Source organism: Mytilus edulis, chromosome 2 (assembly GCF_963676685.1).
Source record: "Mytilus edulis chromosome 2, xbMytEdul2.2, whole genome shotgun sequence".
Lineage (NCBI taxonomy): Eukaryota > Metazoa > Mollusca > Bivalvia > Mytilida > Mytilidae > Mytilus > Mytilus edulis.
Window position 1 is genome coordinate 79,183,698 of NC_092345.1, and position 20,285 is coordinate 79,203,982.

General features: G+C 32.5%; 1 long non-coding RNA gene across 1 annotated transcript; it reads left to right on the top strand.

Moving 5' to 3' along the window:
* Window positions 1-1,513: 1,513 nt before the first annotated feature.
* Window positions 1,514-19,384, top strand: LOC139513065 (uncharacterized). Its single transcript, XR_011662380.1, has 4 exons — window positions 1,514-1,780; window positions 10,413-10,596; window positions 12,100-12,199; window positions 19,266-19,384. It is a non-coding gene; the product is annotated as an uncharacterized lncRNA (long non-coding RNA).
* The last annotated feature ends 901 nt before the right edge of the window (window positions 19,385-20,285 follow it).

Here is a 20,285-nt window from a genome sequence, read left to right on the forward strand (position 1 = left end):
ATTGCTGAAAAATCGATTTTTTTTTAAGGGAGGGTATTTAGTCTATGAAAACAAGTTTTGAGTTTTGGTTATGGACAAAGGTCATGAAGTAGACATGCCTGTCTAATGAAATTTAAGGTATTTGAAATAATGTTTGGAATAAGTAATAAATGTACACAGGAAAAATTGCAACGCATGTTTACCAGGTGTTTTTGAAAACGTATGGTAAACATGCGTTTCACCATATGTTTACCATGTGTTTTGAGTAACAGGTGGTAAACATGTGTTTGAAACCATGCGTTTTCCATATGTTTGAAAAACATGTGGTAAACATGCGTTGATGAACGCATGTGAAACACATGTTTACAAAACACATCAGAAACATACGTTTGACCATATGTTTACCATATGTTTTAAGAAACACCTGGTAAACATGTGTTTGAAAACATGTGGTTTACATATGTTTGACAAAACACCTGGTAAACGCATGTTTTGAGTAACACCTGGTAAACATATGTTTGAAAACAGGTTGTTAACGTATGTTTTGAGTGATACCCTATCAACATATTGATGTTCAAAAAGATATGTTTTCATATTTTACATTACTTTATATTACTTATATTAAGAGGGAAAGCATCAAACTTCAAAAAGAAGGGGGTATGATTATTTTTCTGAATCAGAAGTTTTTTTTGCACAAAATGTGAACAAATTTATTTAGTTTTTCGACGCTATCAATCAAATTATTTTGTCAAAATTTAACACTACTTATAAGGTACGTGGGAAATCTGCATTCAGAATAATATTTTTGTCATCTGCTTCACAGACCAGAATATATTTTTTTCATCAAATTGAGGGTCAGATTTTTTATGAAAAAACATACCCCCCTTTTGAAGATATATGGTCTTCCCTTAGTCAGTGTCAGATTGTTTGAGGTAGTTACTGTCTTGTTCAATGAAGCTCATTAGAATTAGTGGAAATTAAGAAGCATTTTATCATGTTAAAATCATGACAAACAATAGTCACTAAATTGTGTCCCTCTAATTGTAATTCTTGGGAATCAACTTCCTTCTCAATATCTCTTTTCTATACAACTCGCACAACTCAAACCACAAACACTCTCACTAATTATTACAACTTTATCAAACTACTATCACTTAAAAACAAAAGAAATGTATCAAACTAATTGAATAAAAATAAATGTGAGGTTCTGGATGGGGGTCCTTTATATCTTTATTACTTTTTTTCAGACCATTAACATTTTCTCTGTTTCTTCATTGATAATTTGTCCTTTACTTTCAATAACTTCTCAAAATTCATTCAGTCTTTACAATTTAGAAGTTGAACCCCATGATTCTCAATTGTTTTTTATTCTATTTTTGCTTTTTTACTCTCCTCTTTCCTTTCTTTATTTTTTCTCTCTTTATTCTGCACTTTAATTCGTCCATCATTCTTTATTCTTTCCTCCCGAAACGGTTTTTAGACCCTCATATACGTAAATGTACGAGATTACGCAAACCCGGAATTCTCACCGTTACCATTTTGTATAGTATGATGCAATACATGGACGCTCACGAGCTGGCGATGGAGGTTCAATTTTTAAAACTAACTGCAAGAATGGAAACAGTCAGAGAAATATAGTATAAACAACTCTGTTCAAACTGATGGTCAAACCGATGAACAAATAAATGGAAATAGATAACTTGCAGATTAACTGGAAGAAACCGGGGAACGATTGAAATGAAAGTCAACGCAACGAAAGTGTTTTTGTTTTGATGAGTGACTTGGAAAGCACCAAGGAAAGGTAGAAATAAATTTATCATTCACATTTTTAAATGGATAAGCAGAAAGATGTAAGCATTAAATTATCTCCGTGTCGGCCATATACCGCCAAACCATGAACATCGTCCATTAGTCCGAGATTACTCTGACGTCCAACGGCTGTTTGGCCAGACAAGATGGGGCTGTGGGACGTCCCACGACCCCAGCTTGTCTGGCAAAACAGCCGTTGGACGTCAGAGTAATCTCGGACTCATCGTCCATACTCTGTAAAGACATCTTCCATACTTTATGTACTTCAAGTTTTAGTTTCATTGAGCATGTTCAGTTTATATCATAAAATATAATAATACAACACTATCCGACATATGAACATTGGTATGTTTGTATCTGGGAAAAGGGTGTTAAAATTACTAACCAAATTTTTATAGTACAAATGTGTCAAAAAATAGGGTCGCTGTTTCATGCCCTGCTGGTTAGAACAGGGTCCCTTTTCATGTCCTGCTTGTAAGAAAAGGGTCGCTTTTTCAAGACCTTCTGGTGAGAACAGGGTCTTTTTTAAACAAAGTATTTGTCTTCTAGGGGGAAGGAGGGTTGGACAGTCAGGGGACTTACTTAAACAAGTGATTTTCTAAATCACTGATTCAAGTAACATTATTTCCATAAAGGTTGGAAGTTAGAGTTGTCTTTCTTTAATAATCACCTATTTAAGTAGTATAAATTAATCACTAGAAGAAGTGATTTAATTTTATTGTAGCTTTAAATATAGAATACTAATGAGCCAGGGACTAATTATGTTTCTAAACTTATCAGAACCAACATCTGTGTTGTCTAGGATGACCAGGTCATTTCAGGTGATGACCTTGTACTGAATCTAGGATAATGACATAAAAATCACTTGTTTAAGTATCAGACCGCAATATCCTTCCCAAAAATCACTTCTTTAAGTATCATTCTTTTAATAACCCCCACTAATTTCAACACCCCAGAACAGTGAAATTTTTATTGCGAACAGTAGAATTTTATTACATAATCTGAAAGATGAAACCTTGAACTTCACAGGAAAAATACTCCCACTGCTGTGAAAAATCTTTCAAGAAAGTATCAGTTCATTATGTAAAGCCATTATTATAGCATTTTTTCAACTAAAATAGAATTTTCAGCTTAATGATAGCATCAAAGGCATAAACCTTGCTACTTAAAAGAAGCAAAAAGTTCATATTTTTTAATTTTACTAAGTAAAAGATATTATTTAAACCTATGTGATTAAAATTTTGAAAAAACTACAAAATCCCAATTTGTGACAAAACCTCGAATTTGCTACTCAAATAAGTGATTTAAAAATCACTTATTTCAGTAAGTCCCCTGACTGTTGGAGTGGTCCTGATTTCGAAATCCCGAGCATAAAAACATGAAATCCAAAGGGGTGTGTCTTTTGAACACCAAAAACACCACCAAACACCCTGAAAACCATTGACCACTAAGAAAAACTGTGATATATTATAACGCTGCCTCCCTGGTGTTAGAGTTGGACACTAGAGATAACAGGTTACAAATAAAAGGGATTTCTTTAACTGGTATGGTTTATATTACTATAAGATGTATGGCCCGACGTCTAATTGGAATACCGTCGAACCAACACACTTTACAGCTTCGTTAACCTAGACTCTAGAGGTCTATCAAATGTTATATAATTATTATTTATAAATAAAAGACCAAGCATATAAAAGTTGTGATCATTTATTTAACAATCTTAAAATGGTAGAGAGAATGGCTGTGAAGGCTCTAGCTGTTTCTGGTTTGGTTGGGTTCCTGGTATGGTTGGTCTAACTAATTAAATATATATATATATACACACACATATATAACAATCCAGAGTATAACCACTCTGTAGATTCAGTCGACTAGTTTAAAAACTATCCTTAGCATATAGCTCATTCAGGCTTTCAAAGGGTCTCAATAAAAGAACACCAATAAAATTATGTAGCCTTAATTCAACAACATCTATTTAAAATAACCATCTGTATATAAATACTAATGGTTATTATCGTCACCAAGACATATATTTCTTTGACTAATTCAAACTATAGGTATAATTTACCCTCTACATATATTGTCACCAACTATTACCACCCAAACTGAGTCACCGAGATTTACTCCCAACTTCTCCCAAATTCGTCTCCTAATTTCCTCCAAAAGTCTCCCTAATTGTCTCCTTAATTTCCTCCTAAAGTCTCCCAAATTGTCTCCTTAATTTCCTCCTAAAGTCTCCCAAATTAGTCTCCTTAATTTCCTCCTAAAGTCTCCCAAATTAGTCTCCTTAATTTCCTCCAAAAGTCTCCCTAATTGTCTCCTTAATTTCCTCCTGAAGTCTCCCAAATTAGTCTCCTTAATTTCCTCCTAAAGTCTCCCAAATTAGTCTCCTTAATTTCCTCCTAAAGTCTCCCAAATTAGTCTCCTTAATTTCCTCCTAAATTCTCCGAGATTTCAAGTTTGGTGTTTCATAACATTCAATTCCAAACCACAACAATTACTGCTTTCCTTAGTTGATCATTTTAGTTTTATAAGAATGTCAGCCAATCACAGACTCTCTTACATAAGTCGGACCAATCAGCAACCATCTCACTAATTAGGGAAATTCCCAAAATGGCAATTCAAAATGTAAACACTTAACATTTTATGTAAATAAAGATGTTTTCCAACTTAAAATCATTAAGAACTAACATATGTATTCATCATGAAGGTTATTACACCAACAGGATAACTTAGGAACACATGAAAAAGGTTAATATCTCAAATATACAACAGAACTAAAGGTACCGGCACTCCGGGAACAAACTTTGTCACCGCGAGTAAATTCCACTCATAACATCACTTGAAACACAATAGAATTAAATCAATTTTAGTGTAATCAGCGTATCGAATACACTCATATGCAAAACATATCATCTCACAGACATCTCCGTATTATTATTTGTACTTAATAACACAGCATATTCAAAAAGGGGGGTTGACGGCATTACATTGCCCCCATCCTTCAGAATTTGGTCCCCAAATAGGTTGACTTGATTTGGTTCCAAGCAATAGGAACTAAAATTGGGTAATATTTGATAATATTCAACAAACATTTAAATAACATTTATCAGGCACAGTCAGTATATTTACAGTACTTTATGACTTTGATTTTTCAAAACAAAAATCTTATTCCAATTTGGCTGATATTTTACTATATCAGATAAACAGAGTATATAAATACAACTCAACTAAATATAGATATAATTTTCTGTAACTAAAACACATAAAGGAGCTTATTCTTGACCAATAATACATGTATTTTACTATCGGACTGTTTTTGTTTACTTCGTTTCACTCTGGTTTGAGGTTCGTTTCCTTCATTCTCATATTCTGGTTTGTAAGCAGAATGAAATGCTTTTCCAACAAAACCATATTATCATTCAATGCTCCATAAACATTGACCAGTGATTAGGTCACTCGTGAGTCTATCTCTTTTGAGCACTAATGTCGTTCCTGTCTGTTAATGATTTTTTTTTACCAAAGGGTGTTAAATATACTTGTTGCTCTCTTAATACTTTGAACCGGGCTTGCAAACATTGTACAACGTTTCTCTTGCAGACCCGTTCTTGCCAAGCCTTGTTCTATAGACACTGACCAGTAATAAGGTCACTCGTGTGTCTATCTCTTTTGAGCAATCAAACACCACCTCCAGTACTATACGATCTGTGAAATATTTTAGGTGCACGCAGCCTTCTTAGGAAGGTGCTTCGTTGTGTACCTCTCGTTATTTACGGACCAACATGTACTCTATCTTTTCTGATCAACTCTCTCAAGAAACATACCTTCAAGTTTCATATTTTGACTGGCCAGGCCAAAACATCTACATTTCAGTATTTAACTGAGACAAGTCTTTCTAGCAACATATTTTATTTTAATTCACTTTATTATGAGTATAGATAACCATTCTTTTCATAGGGCCTCTCCCTAAGATTGCAATCATTTAAAAATCATCCTATCTATGTGTTGAACAATCGCACAGTACCACATAACCAGAGTTTTAACCAAACTGTCAAATGACTTTCTATGTTTTAATATTAAAATTTCTGAAACTAAAATTACCAATATAGTGCAGTATTTTCACCCAAAATGTTCGTTATTTTAAAACAAATCCCAACAGAATTTTATTTAGCGCGACCATAGACTGTGCCGTGAGTAATAGTTTATCTCTGTAGCATTAACTTCTACAATTTCCGCTTCGGAAATTTTTCATGAGACATCATCTCTCATTTTAAAACAAGGTATAACCTCATCTTTATAACTAGTAAGCCATCCTTAGTGAAAGGATATCAACATAATATTTATACATAAAACCTCTTCCACAAATGGCGACATCTTTTATGTCCGTCCAATAAAAAAAATCATGTTTAAAATACATGAGTATTTAACTTTATTTCTAAATTTGCTTTTATTTATTAATTCTGAAGAGTTTAACAAAAATCTAATACATTGATTAACTTTATGATTTTTGTTTTGTTTTATAGACAATGGTCTACAGTGTTTCAGTCTCGACTGTACGAACATTCCGACCTTTCTGTCTATCAGCTATACGTAAAGCTTCAAGTCTAACAGCAATATTCTCTGCTTCATTTATTGAAGTTGGTCCAACCTCTCTCAATCGGAGACGTATATCAGTCTCAGGAATTGCATCGATAAAATAATCGAGGGACAATGTGTCCATAACAAGAGCAGTAGTATCCGGGTAAGCCCTACGTGTAAGTTTCTTTATAGCTTGTGCCAGTTCTGGCAGTGTTTCATTTTTCATTCTTACCCTTGTTTGCAACTCAGCCCTAAAAATTTCTGACCTATTCATCGAACCGAACCGATTTTTCAGAGCATTAACCAAACACTCAAAATCGTGCCGTTCCCGATCAGTGATTTCATTTAATATAGCCCGAGCACTTCCAGATAAACTACTAGCCAAAACTAAGGCCTTAGTCTTAGGGTCCCAATCATTTATTTCTGCCAATAAATCAAATTGTGTCAAATACTCCTCCAAATCATCTGAACCGTCATAGATTTGTGGTTTTATTTTGCATGAGATATCAGGTTTTGACTGTCTGATATCTGAAATATGACTATTATTTTTATCAGTCTTATCGTGCCTGACTATGTGTTCCAGACTATTTGCTGTACTTTCAATTCCCCGTCCTAAAATTGGGGTTGACCTACTCTTCATAGCTTGCCCTTCAAATTTTGCAAACATCTGGTTCATATCATTTGAAAAATCGGAAAACATTTGTCCATCCGGAGTTTCATTTCTGCCCGTGCCTCTGCCATCATTCTCTCCGTTCTTTTAAAAATTTCACAACTTTGTGTCTCTAATAAACTTTCATGCATAGTTGCATCTGCTTCATCAACAATCTCATTGAGATGTGGGCCAAACGTAACAACGTTTGAATCATCCATTCTTATTAAAATTTTTGGTTTTATAATTAAATTATGTAATTGTACAAACAATAACAGACTCTATAAATGTATCCCACCGCTGCCACCAAATATAACGCTGCCTCCCTGGTGTTAGAGTTGGACACTAGAGATAACAGGTTACAAATAAAAGGGATTTCTTTAACTGGTATGGTTTATATTACTATAAGATGTATGGCCCGACGTCTAATTGGAATACCGTCGAACCAACACACTTTACAGCTTCGTTAACCTAGACTCTAGAGGTCTATCAAATGTTATATAATTTATTATTTATAAATAAAAGACCAAGCATATAAAAGTTGTGATCATTTATTTAACAATCTTAAAATGGTAGAGAGAATGGCTGTGAAGGCTCTAGCTGTTTCTGGTTTGGTTGGGTTCCTGGTATGGTTGGTCTAACTAATTAAATATATATATATATACACACACATATATAACAATCCAGAGTATAACCACTCTGTAGATTCAGTCGACTAGTTTAAAAACTATCCTTAGCATATAGCTCATTCAGGCTTTCAAAGGGTCTCAATAAAAGAACACCAATAAAATTATGTAGCCTTAATTCAACAACATCTATTTAAAATAACCATCTGTATATAAATACTAATGGTTATTATCGTCACCAAGACATATATTTCTTTGACTAATTCAAACTATAGGTATAATTTACCCTCTACATATATTGTCACCAACTATTACCACCCAAACTGAGTCACCGAGATTTACTCCCAACTTCTCCCAAATTCGTCTCCTAATTTCCTCCAAAAGTCTCCCTAATTGTCTCCTTAATTTCCTCCTAAAGTCTCCCAAATTGTCTCCTTAATTTCCTCCTAAAGTCTCCCAAATTAGTCTCCTTAATTTCCTCCTAAAGTCTCCCAAATTAGTCTCCTTAATTTCCTCCAAAAGTCTCCCTAATTGTCTCCTTAATTTCCTCCTGAAGTCTCCCAAATTAGTCTCCTTAATTTCCTCCTAAAGTCTCCCAAATTAGTCTCCTTAATTTCCTCCTAAAGTCTCCCAAATTAGTCTCCTTAATTTCCTCCTAAATTCTCCGAGATTTCAAGTTTGGTGTTTCATAACATTCAATTCCAAACCACAACAATTACTGCTTTCCTTAGTTGATCATTTTAGTTTTATAAGAATGTCAGCCAATCACAGACTCTCTTACATAAGTCGGACCAATCAGCAACCATCTCACTAATTAGGGAAATTCCCGAAATGGCAATTCAAAATGTAAACACTTAACATTTTATGTAAATAAAGATGTTTTCCAACTTAAAATCATTAAGAACTAACATATGTATTCATCATGAAGGTTATTACACCAACAGGATAACTTAGGAACACATGAAAAAGGTTAATATCTCAAATATACAACAGAACTAAAGGTACCGGCATTCCGGGAACAAACTTTGTCACCGCGAGTAAATTCCACTCATAACATCACTTGAAACACAATAGTCTAAGAATTAAATCAATTTTAGTGTAATCAGCGTATCGAATACACTCATATGCAAAGCATATCATCTCGCAGACATCTCCGTATTATTATTTGTACTTAATAACACAGCATATTCAAAAAGGGGGGTTGACGGCATTACAAATTATATACAATAAAACGATAAAACAAATTAAATTACTTATAATTTAATCAACTTTTAGATTTTTATGTTAAAATCAATAGTTAATATTAAACAGATACATGTATAGCATGTTAAGGAGGGGTATTTGTGAAAAATACCAGTCGAGAGAATGTTTAATTTCATGAGCCATAAGGCGAGGGAAATTCATTCTCAAGACTGGTATTTTTTTGCAAATACCTCTCGTTTTATTCAATAATGATAAAGTTTTTGAAAGTCGCCAGAACCTGCTATACATGTAGCATTTTACTCAGAAGGAAATGGTTTTTTATATAATTAATTATGCTGTATTTTAATGATATTCATAAGCAAATATATATTATATATAATATGTACAATATCTTATTGTTTTTTAGTAGTATTGATTATACAGTCTCTTTGTTTAGGGGCCAGCTGAAGGACACCTCCTGGTGCGGGAATTTCTCGTTACATTGAAGACCTGTTGGTGACCTTCTGCTGTTGTTTTTTCTATGGTCGACTCGGGTTGTTGTCTCTTTGATACATTCCCCATTTCCATTCTCAATTTTATCTCATAAATCTTTTAAGATTGGCACATACAATGTGAATTTAAAGTTTGTTCTTATACATGTATGTTTTATGTACCTGTATGAATATTTTATTGTGTAATGAATGTAATTGTACAAAATGTATGTGGTGAGACTTAAATAAAATATTGAATCTTGAATATTGAAAGCAAGACACAAAAGAATTTTTACGGTGTAAGAAATAAATATATACAAGTCACTTTATAAAGGGGGGATGCTATGTTATTATGTTATTATACTATTTTTTTCATGTCATTTTCATTTTAGAAAGGCAGATCATTAATCGTGTGGCTGTAATTCTAAAAAAAATTGGGCATTAGATTGTTTGATAGACATGAAATCATTTAATGTATAGATATTCCCAATTCCATTCTCAATTTTATTATCTATAGGTGTAATAAAGTCAGAACTGACACGAATACAGCACAAAATCGTGATACATATATACTTGCTGTCTGGTGTGAGCCAAGGCTCTATGTTGAAGGCCGCACATTGACCTATAATGGTTAACTTTTATAAATTGTTACTTGGATGGAGAGTTGTCTCATTGGCACTTATACTACATCTTCCTATACATATGTACATATAACACAAAAAACAAATATCCATACATGTAGGTCAATGTATGATTTTCATTGACCAAATTTAACATCTTTGTATAACTTCAAATTTCAAATTCCTTAATTAATATCATGTTTTTTGCCCAAAGATTGGCATTAATTTATTTATTAATCATAACAAAATCAGAGATGCAATATAACCACTTTCTTTCATAAAACTATCGTATTGATCATAGTGATTTGATATGATGCGTAAGAACATTAAAATAATGAAATGCTTTTTGTAAAGTCATATTTTTTTAGGGCAAATCTGTTGGTCTTATTTTGAAATGTCAAAGTAAGGCAATTTTGCAAGTTACATGTATCATAACTTCCTTTTATCATGTTTATGCAATTAAACATTTTTCTTTTAGCTTTTTTAATGAAAGTACATGTACTAAAAGAAGTAGGAGAAGATAATCAACAAAACAGAAGTCACTAGAGGCAATGTTTTCTATATTTATATATAGACTAGTAGTGGATTTGAAAAGTGCTGTATTGATTCATGTGCAAATAAGGAGCAGCGGCCAATGAAACATTGCAATTGTGTGATGAGAGGTATGTCATGAAAGTTATGCCTTTGTTTAAATATTTTTTTTGTTTTCAGACTTACATGTACAATGTACAAGTAAATGTTGAGGTCATAGAGGTGACAATTTTTATTCTTTGGTTACTTTGAAAATTTTAGTTTGAAAATTAACAATGATTAACTATTTTAGCAGTGACAAACTATTAATTTATATTGGTCAATTTTATTTAAAATTGCATTGGAAGCTCTCTTAACTCTACTTTACTGGTTTTTTTAGCTAAACTAGCCAGAAGGGCCAAATTGCCTTTTCTTTCTACTTGGTGTCTTTTTATTATTTTCTACGAAAATCTTCTCTGAAACTACTACAATGTACATGATGTAATAAGCCATATTCAACTAAACTTGGTCACAATCATCATTAGGGTATCTTTCATTCTTTGCTTTCCTCCATAATGACACCTTTTGCTTTCCTCCATAATGACACCTTTTGACGCAACCACCCTTTACTCCATAATGACGCCTACGAAAAAACTTTATCAGACTTTAAAAAAATTGCATTTTATATAAAAAGGATATTCATGAAAATGTCTTACTGGAATTTTATTGATGAAATATTTCTTTTGGCAATGCATTAATACATGTAATACTTTAAACCTGATAATTTTTTTTAATGAAAAAATCCTATGCAATCAAGTACTATGTAAAAAAAAAATCCATGGAGGAAAGGGTGAAAAAAAAATTGTCGGATGACATGCATAAAAATAGAACATTAGTGTGAAATGCAAGATTTGTCAACTATTTTAAAAACCTTTATAACAAAGAAAATCTGATAGAGGCAGAACTGTCAGACAACTTCTAATAGGATTTGTAGCCCTTAAATGACAATTTTGACCTTTGTTTTGGTTTTTGTCTATTACACATGCATGTATCTGTATTTAAAAAACTTTAAAACAGTATAGATTGAGAGAAATTTTAAATTGAATAATAAAATTGAGTTCGGAAATAGGTAATGTGTCAAAGAGGCAACAACTCAAACGTGTTAATGTTAAGTTTATGTGACAGCTTTTAATAAAGTTTTATACTTAGGACTATCAACATAATATCAATCATGTCAATGATTAGTAAAGAATGCGAGACATTTCAGCGTGTGCACTCTTGTTGACATAGGAGAAATTTTTTAAGATTTGTTAAAATTCATGATTATAATTACATGTAGGTCAGTTTAAAAGAAACCAAGAAATAACTTACCATAAACTTGTCAATAATACTTATTATTGGTTGAAGTAAGATATGTACTTCTCATTTCCATGGAGATTATATATTAACCAAGAGAAGCACATAAACTTTGGCCTTGTCCACAGTCAATATATTTCTCTTGATATAACTTTTTGTGTAGTTTTAAAAGTTGACTATGAAATAATCACTTAAAATGACGGGTGATTTTTTACTAATCATAGGGACATAAGATGGGTACATAATCCTTAAATCAGTCAATTATAATAAAATCAATGTTTTAATTGTTTTAATTTCAGAGGTCATTTCTCCACAAAAACATACATAATAGTGATAAAGAAAAGGGGAAAATATTACAGAGACAGTACATGGACACCAGCATGAGCAAGTAAAGATGAGGTATTATGATATAAAGAATATATATATTTCTAAATGTTTTATTAAGTTGTGACCTCAACCAATCAAATTATATCACCACTAAATGGTCCAAGGACACAGTTATCGTCCTTTGGTTTTCGTTGTTTAGGAATATACATGTAGTCCCTAGTGTAAACAGTGTATAACTTGCATGTTTTATTTGATACACTTTCCCAATTTATTTCTTGATATTAAATGCATGCATATTAAGTAAGGGGATGTAATATCATGTTAAAAAAATTTGGGTGCTGATCAATCTTTGGTGATTTGTTCCAGTTCAAAAAGGTCAAAATTTATCACGTCTGAAGCTGTCAATCTGAATTTTACACTACTCAACACAGAATTGTCAATATTTTGAGTTTGAGCTGGTAGAAGTTTCTATAATTTTGATATTATTTGTCTCACTGGTAGTACACTACACTGTAAAAATCTTTTTGAGAAATAACAGGTGCAATTTTTTTAATTTGAATTTATTGTCTAAAAGAAATGCACTACGAAATAACTGTGTTCTTTGGCCAAATGAAGTGGGTGGTAAACAGGATTTTCCTTGACCAAATTGACATGTAAACATTAAAAAATAACATAGAAAATATGATAAACAAATCCATCAATTCAACATTACCATTTTACCAACATAGAAATTCAGTAAAGCTATCAATAAGAAAGTGTCACAATGCCAGCATCGCACTTCAGCTTAATCAAAATAAACAAATATATACTAGTTCAGTGATAATGAACACCATACTGATTATACCCCACGCAACGAAGTTGCGGAGGGTATAATGTTTTTGACCCGTCCGTTCATCAGTCCGTCCGTCAGTCCTGTTTCTTGTCATCGCAACTACTCTCAAACCACACAACAGAATTTCATGAAACTTTGTAGATAATAAGGACATACTATGTAGATGTGCATATCAATAGGAAATTACGGTTCAATTATTTTTCTAAGAGTTATGCCCCTTTGAACTTATTTGCTTCAATGTACTTCTGCAACAGTTTTTCATCTCAACTCCTCTGAATACACACAACAGAATTTCATGAAATTTTGTAGATAATAAGGACATACTATGTATATTGACAGGAAATTATTATTCAATATTTTTTCTTATATATATTTTTTTTCTTATACTTATTTAATTTCTCCAATGACAATGTGGGGACGTGGGGTATGTGAGCGTGCTCACTAAGGTTCTTTAATTTCCAAATTGCACACAAGAAACTAAAATTAAAATAATACAAGACTAACAAAGGCCAGAAGCTCCTGACTTGGGACAAGCGCAAAAATGTGGCGGGGTTAAACATGTTTGTGAGATCTCAACCCTCCCCCTATATATACCTCTAGCCAATGTAGAAAAGTAAACGCATAACAATACGCACATTAAAATTCAGTTCTAGAGAAGTCCGAGTCTAATGTCATAAGATGTAACCAAAGAAAATAAACAAAATGACAATAATACATAAATAACAACAGACTACTAGCAGTTAACTGACATGCCAGCTCCAGACTTCAATTAAAATGACTGAAAGATTATGATTTCATCATATGAACATCAGTCACAATCCTTCCCGTTAGGGGTTTAGTATCATACCATCATAACATATATGAGAAGAACATAACCTGTGTCATGCCAACAACTGGTTTTTGAATAAATGTGTTTAGTTCAGATGCAAAGACCCTATAAGTGAATCAATATTAACGCCAAAATATGCAATCTTTAATGACCTGACCACAGTATCGTAACTATAGCCCTTCTTAAGGTCAAGGATCAGTAAATAAACTAGTCCATAGATTTTTTTAAAACTTAGAACTCAATTAGATATTGAAAATATACATCAGAAAATGTAAAAAAAAGTATATGTCACCGACTTCGTTTTCAAGAAAAATCCATTTTTAAAATGGTCCGAGAGGGTACTAAATTCCATTGAATATATAGGGTAAATCTATATTTTTTTTCTACAATTTTCGGTTTCTGGTATAAATCACGAGAACCGCTCCATAGAATTTTTTTTTAAATTAATATTTTTTTCCTCTTTGTCTTATGAATTAGATGATATTAAAAAAATATATGGTCACCGACTTCGTTTTCCCTGTAGAAGCGACGCAAACCCAACATTTTGACCAAAAATAACATCAAAATTCATGACGTCGTAATTTTTATTATATAACGTCAAGTTATCATGCTAATAATTTCCAACGTTCTTCGTGTTGATTATGCACGATGACTATGTGTTTCGTATTGATAGATTCTTTTTATCATAAGAGTCTGGATAATTATCATAAATTTTTATTTAGTATTACCAATATTCTTTATTCTTTATATTTTAGCACCTCATTATACACTTTTTCTTTTTTTTCTTTTTTGCATTTTATTCTGCAATTTTTGCCCATTATTCTGTATTCCGGAAACCCCAATTAGAACCTCTTTTAATGAACATTTTAAAAAGAAATTGTACGTTGTAAAAATGTGATACATGTATGTTCATTATCAATATACATATCTAAATCAATTACTAATTCAGACAAATATACGTTGTAAGTACATGAACGCAAAAATGGTAAAATCTTAAAAATAGAAATCATCAAGGTTACTGTCTACAAGTTGACGCAATAAAAGATGTAAATGAAGCTATATTTTTATATGCCCCCTCAACTACCCCTGTACGTCTGTCCGTCCGTCATTCCGTCTGGCCGCCCGTCCTTCCGTCCGGGCCGTCCGTCCGTCCCCCTTTATAGTTTATAGTTATTCCGCAAAACATCTACAGTTTGAATCCTAGAACGTACTTTGCTGTCTGTTTGCATGTGGTCAGGGTTTTGATCTTTATTAATATTTTCTCTAATGAGCGATAGTTGAACTTTGTCATTTTTGGGTAACCAATTCATAAATCTCTTAGACTATCTTGTAAGTCATCTGTTTACACTTTTTCTCCGTTCCGATATATGATTTGGCCATTTTTTTTAGCAGCGGAACATGTAAATTAAAGCTTGTGTTTTGGTACTATATCACAACAGAACGTGTTCTGTCCATATACTGCTGCTTAACATCGCATATATAAACAAACATTATATAAATGATTCTACAAATTCTTGAAAGAGTGTCGTGTGGTTATTTATACATCTTCAAGTTAACGAGTAAAACACGCAGACAAACTGACATCTTTGTTAATATCTTTTTTATTTTGTATAAAATTTATTATATACAAGTGTACAAAAACGTTTTAAAAAGGTTTACTAAATGGTTATTGTTCCATAAGTGTACATATGTATGCTCGAAGTATATATAGAATCAGTACATGATACACAACATGCGACAAATAAAGGGGGGGATAGTAATGACAGGAAACTAAATTAAACTAAGTCTTTGATGGATGTAAACTTTAATAAAACTTGAAGTTACATAAGGGGAACAGGAAAATAAGAATATATTGCATCACTTACAACAACCTTTAAATTGACCAGTGATTTTTTATTCATTACTGACCAGCAACACCGAGATAATCCAACGATTTTTAAGGGTCCATATGAAGTGTGGACATAAATGTTCTTTATCTTTAGATATAACGCTTATTCTGTAAAATCTTCAATTAACGATTTTGTAAAATTCTGTACATGGTCTACACTATTATGTTAAATAATTATTTTATTTTCCGTTGTTATTCTTTATAATTTTGCACTTTTTTGTTCAATTTTGACATTCGCCAGTATTCCTTATTCTGCAACTCCCTTTGAGATCTAATCATGTGTGACAATAAATTATTGTGCTTCTCTCTCTGAATTTCCCTTTCTCTCAAGACATTTGTAGTCTTTGTAGTACAGTGTATTTTCCAGAAAATACATCGTGTAAAAACATTTCTGAGGAAACCAAATTAATGGAGGTTGAGACATATGACATAACAACAGATGTACATATTTATGTTTGATATGTCTACAACCCCCCTTTTTTCCCCTTCCCCTCCCCCTCCCAACCGAAAAAAACCAAGAAAAAAAAACAAACGCACACAGGCTGAGACATGACTGGTAATATTTTGTTTTGTTATTTAGTCCATCTACACAAATGAGGACTCCGGGATCGGGTGTTTTTCAGCACGGGATTTCGGGATTGATCCTTTATGGATCCGGCTATTTTTTTTTTTCGAATTTCGGTATGGCGGAATTGAAATTTCTATAAATTCGGGACCTCGGGATTTCATGTTTTTAAGTCCGGGATTTCGGGATCAGGACCCCTGCACACCAACCCCGTCAAATGCATATCATAAGATGTCTTTTCCTTTTTAATTTTCTTTTGGCCTTGTGTTGTTGTCTGGTTGCTGTCTTATTGAAGTACTGACTACTTACGGGATTTACATTTAACTTTAGGTACTGAAAGTCTGTGACACTGTGCATATTTTTCAGTCGGTATATATAGTAGTACTATGATATAGAGGTGATCGATATAATCTCGTTCTCAACCTTCAAGTTTTATGAGTGAAATAGAATTGAGAACAGGTCTATTGTATATTTGAAAATGCTACTTTCAGCTAGGGTAAATTTTGTTTTTATTCAGTTAATTTTTACCCATATATATATAACAAATTTCCTTTGAGGAGACAACCGTACGAATCAATACTATTAGGATACTAAGCCCTGTATAAATCCTTAAACCATATACTATTTATACATGTATCTATTTAAAGATTTGTGTTCTATTTTTAACATCGAAATTGCGGACATGAAAGAAAGCACCATTACAAAAACAAAAAACAACGTTAGATTACAAAATGTAGCGATGGATTAATGATCGTGAAACATCATTTTTGCTTATTTTTAATTTGTTATAGTCTAAAAACTGTGTATGCATATTAAACTATTGTTCCAACCGTGAACAAGGTTAATTAATTTAAGTGTATTATAGTTTAGTGCCATCTATGACTGACTCAGCGGCGAATTTATAACCAGTATTAGTTTATGTGGTTCATTTCCTTTTCTCTAATTTGAAAATATTTTTACTTGTTCCGACTTGTGTGATAATTTTCAAAATATGGGAGATATTATAGTCTTACCGTACAATACTAAGTTTTAACTTTAGTATTAATGTCCCAAACTTGCACCCCTAGCTTCTGCTTATTTTCTGCTAGACGATGTCTTTTCCCAGTGAATATAGGGTTTTTGAGAGGACAGTTTTGACATACTACATATAGAATACTTCCGAGACCATACTGTTTTTTCTCATCACAATTATGTAGAAATAGTAGTGAGCAACAGTTTTCACGCTTGTTTTAACTGGTCGGCAGATATACAAACTCTACCACCCTATGTCCTGATTTTCATTCAGGACTGTTTTCATATTCATTTTCAATTTTTAATTTTAGAAAAACAAGTTCATTCTCCTAGAAGTAACATACTTTCCGTCAAATTTACCGTTGACGTTGTCCCATCGAAAAGTCGCCAGGTGCAATTTCAACATTGCAAAATCTGGTCAAAGGGACGTAATTCGTACAAAACGTCGCAATATTTCGCGGAATCCGCTAGACGGCGTTCATTTACTGTTACTTGACCTTAATAAGTCTATTCAAAGGTGTTGTTAGTTTTTGAGGTGATTACTTTTGAATTTCTTTGTCCTCAACAACAAAAAAATAATAAAATTTAAAACATAATTATTTTGTAATTTGGATTATCATGATTATGAGGGGGTTTATATTAGTTAGACAAAACACATAAACATGTGTACCTATATATGCTTTAAAAATGACATGTATAGTATATCAAACAATTAAAACTAAAGAAAGGTGACAGTTGAGGATGCAAACAAAATTGTTTCCTTTATTAGTTATAATGAGTTATTTGAGAAGGAAAAGGATATCTGTTTAAATATGTATTCTGATATTATGTGATTTTCAATGGTTTTTAGTTCCCTTCCTATGGTCTGTCCATCCAGTTTTCCACACTTTTTTATACCCCATTTATCTGCATTTTGTTTTTCGGTTTGTTCGTCGGTTTCTCAGTTTGTCTTTCTTCAGGTTAAAATTTTTGGTCAAGGTAGTTATTGATGAAGTTGAAGACCAATCAGCCAATGATATTATCTGTCTAAATTTAATGCCAAATAAGAGTTTTGTTCCCAATTTCATGGTCCACTGAACATAGAAAATGATAGTGCGAGGGGCATCCATGAACTAGTTTATGAACACATTCTTGTTTCTTCATCCTTGAAGATATTGATATGATATTGTTTAATCATGACATGTTATAGATCCAGTTTAAATTTTGTTATGGTCTGATGATTTTGGGCATTAATAATAGTCCTTGGTCTTACAAAATTCACTTAAATAATTAATTTTCTACACTTTTTTATGCCCCACCTACGATATTATGCTCCACCTACGATAGTAGAGGGACATTATGTTTTCTGGCCTGTGCGTCCGTTCGTCCGTCTGTCCCGCTTGAGGTTAAAGTTTTTGGTCAAGGTAGTTTTTGATTAAGCTAAGTCCAATCAACTTGAAACTTAGTACACATGTTCATTATGATATGATCTTTCTTATTTTAAAGTCAAATTAGACTTTTGACCCCAATTTCACGGTCCACTGAACATAGAAAATGAAAGTGTCAGTTTCAGGTTAAAGTTTTTGGTTAAGGTAGTTTTTAATGAAGTTGAAGTCCAATCAACATGAAACTTAGTACACATGTTCCCATATGGTATGATCTTTCTAATTTTAATGCCAAATTAGATTTTTTTTTCAATTTAACGGTCCATTGAACATGGGAAATGATAGTGCGAGTGCGTCATCCGTGTACTTTGGACACATTCTTGTTTAATCATGCTTGAAGATATTGATTTGATATTTGTTATATAGTTTACACCATGACAAGTTATAGATAAAGTTAGAAATTTGTTCCAATACAATGAAATTTAACTGGTAGGGGACTATATTGCAATGCAACACTGACAGAATGCTTGTATCACTGTAAGTAATAATAATATTAACCTTAATTTGATTATTTTGCTTGTTTTAAAATCAAGGTAAATTGATAGTTAGTTGTTTGTTATAATAAAGTTTGCATCTTGCTTTATTTCAGAATCTGCCATGGAAAGAAACTGTTTAAAGAAGAAAAAAAAAGATGAAGAAATAGACTTTAACTTGTGTTACATTTTATTATACTATTAACAAATTTTAAAAATATATTCTGTAACCAAAGATGAGAATTTATTATCAATCATGCCATTTGAAGGAAACATGCATGTACATGTATAGAAATTGGTTTAATCTTAAGCTGATGGGATGGTTAAGGGGTTCTCATCTTAATGATACAATTTGTAAGCGCTCTTCAAAATTCTAAAAAAAAACCATGTCAAAGTGCAAACTGTATAGCTGTAGATTCTTTATTGATTGAAACATCTGTATTCAGACGAAATGCCCATATGATGCAATATATAATTGATACCATGAAAGTTTTATTTCAAAAGCATAATTCACATCATGATAAAAATGAGAATGAAATTGGGGAATGTGTCAAAGTGACAACCATCCGACCATAGAAAAAACAACAGCAGAATGTCACCAACAGGTCTTCAATGTATCGAAAAATTCCCACACCTGGAGGCGTCCTTCAGCGGGCCCCAAAACAATACTAGTTCAGTGATAATCATGACATGTTTTGTTCATATATCCTACATGTTATTAGAACACCTCAGTTAGTCTGAAAGTGCTTGCCTTGAGTGCAGGAGGTTATTAAAGGTTAAAACAGGGACCGAGTCAATGCAAAGACTTGAAAACTGGTATAAGCTGCTTTGCTAGGCAAAAAGCAGTAAGAAGTAAAAACAAAGACTGAATCAACACATAGTCAGAATTTTGTGTCCAGGTAGTGTGACATATCTTTTTGCAAACTGTTACTTTGTGAGTTAGGGTGTCAGTCTTATACAAATTAGGGTTAGATCTCATTTCTGATTATCATGATCTCATAGCCTGAATATGCATCTGACCTGCAACTGGAAGTAAAGCAACCATCATCCAAACATATGTTTACCATACGGTTTATGAATATCTGTTTACCATATGTTCTCAAACATATGGTTACCATGAACATGCGTTTACCATG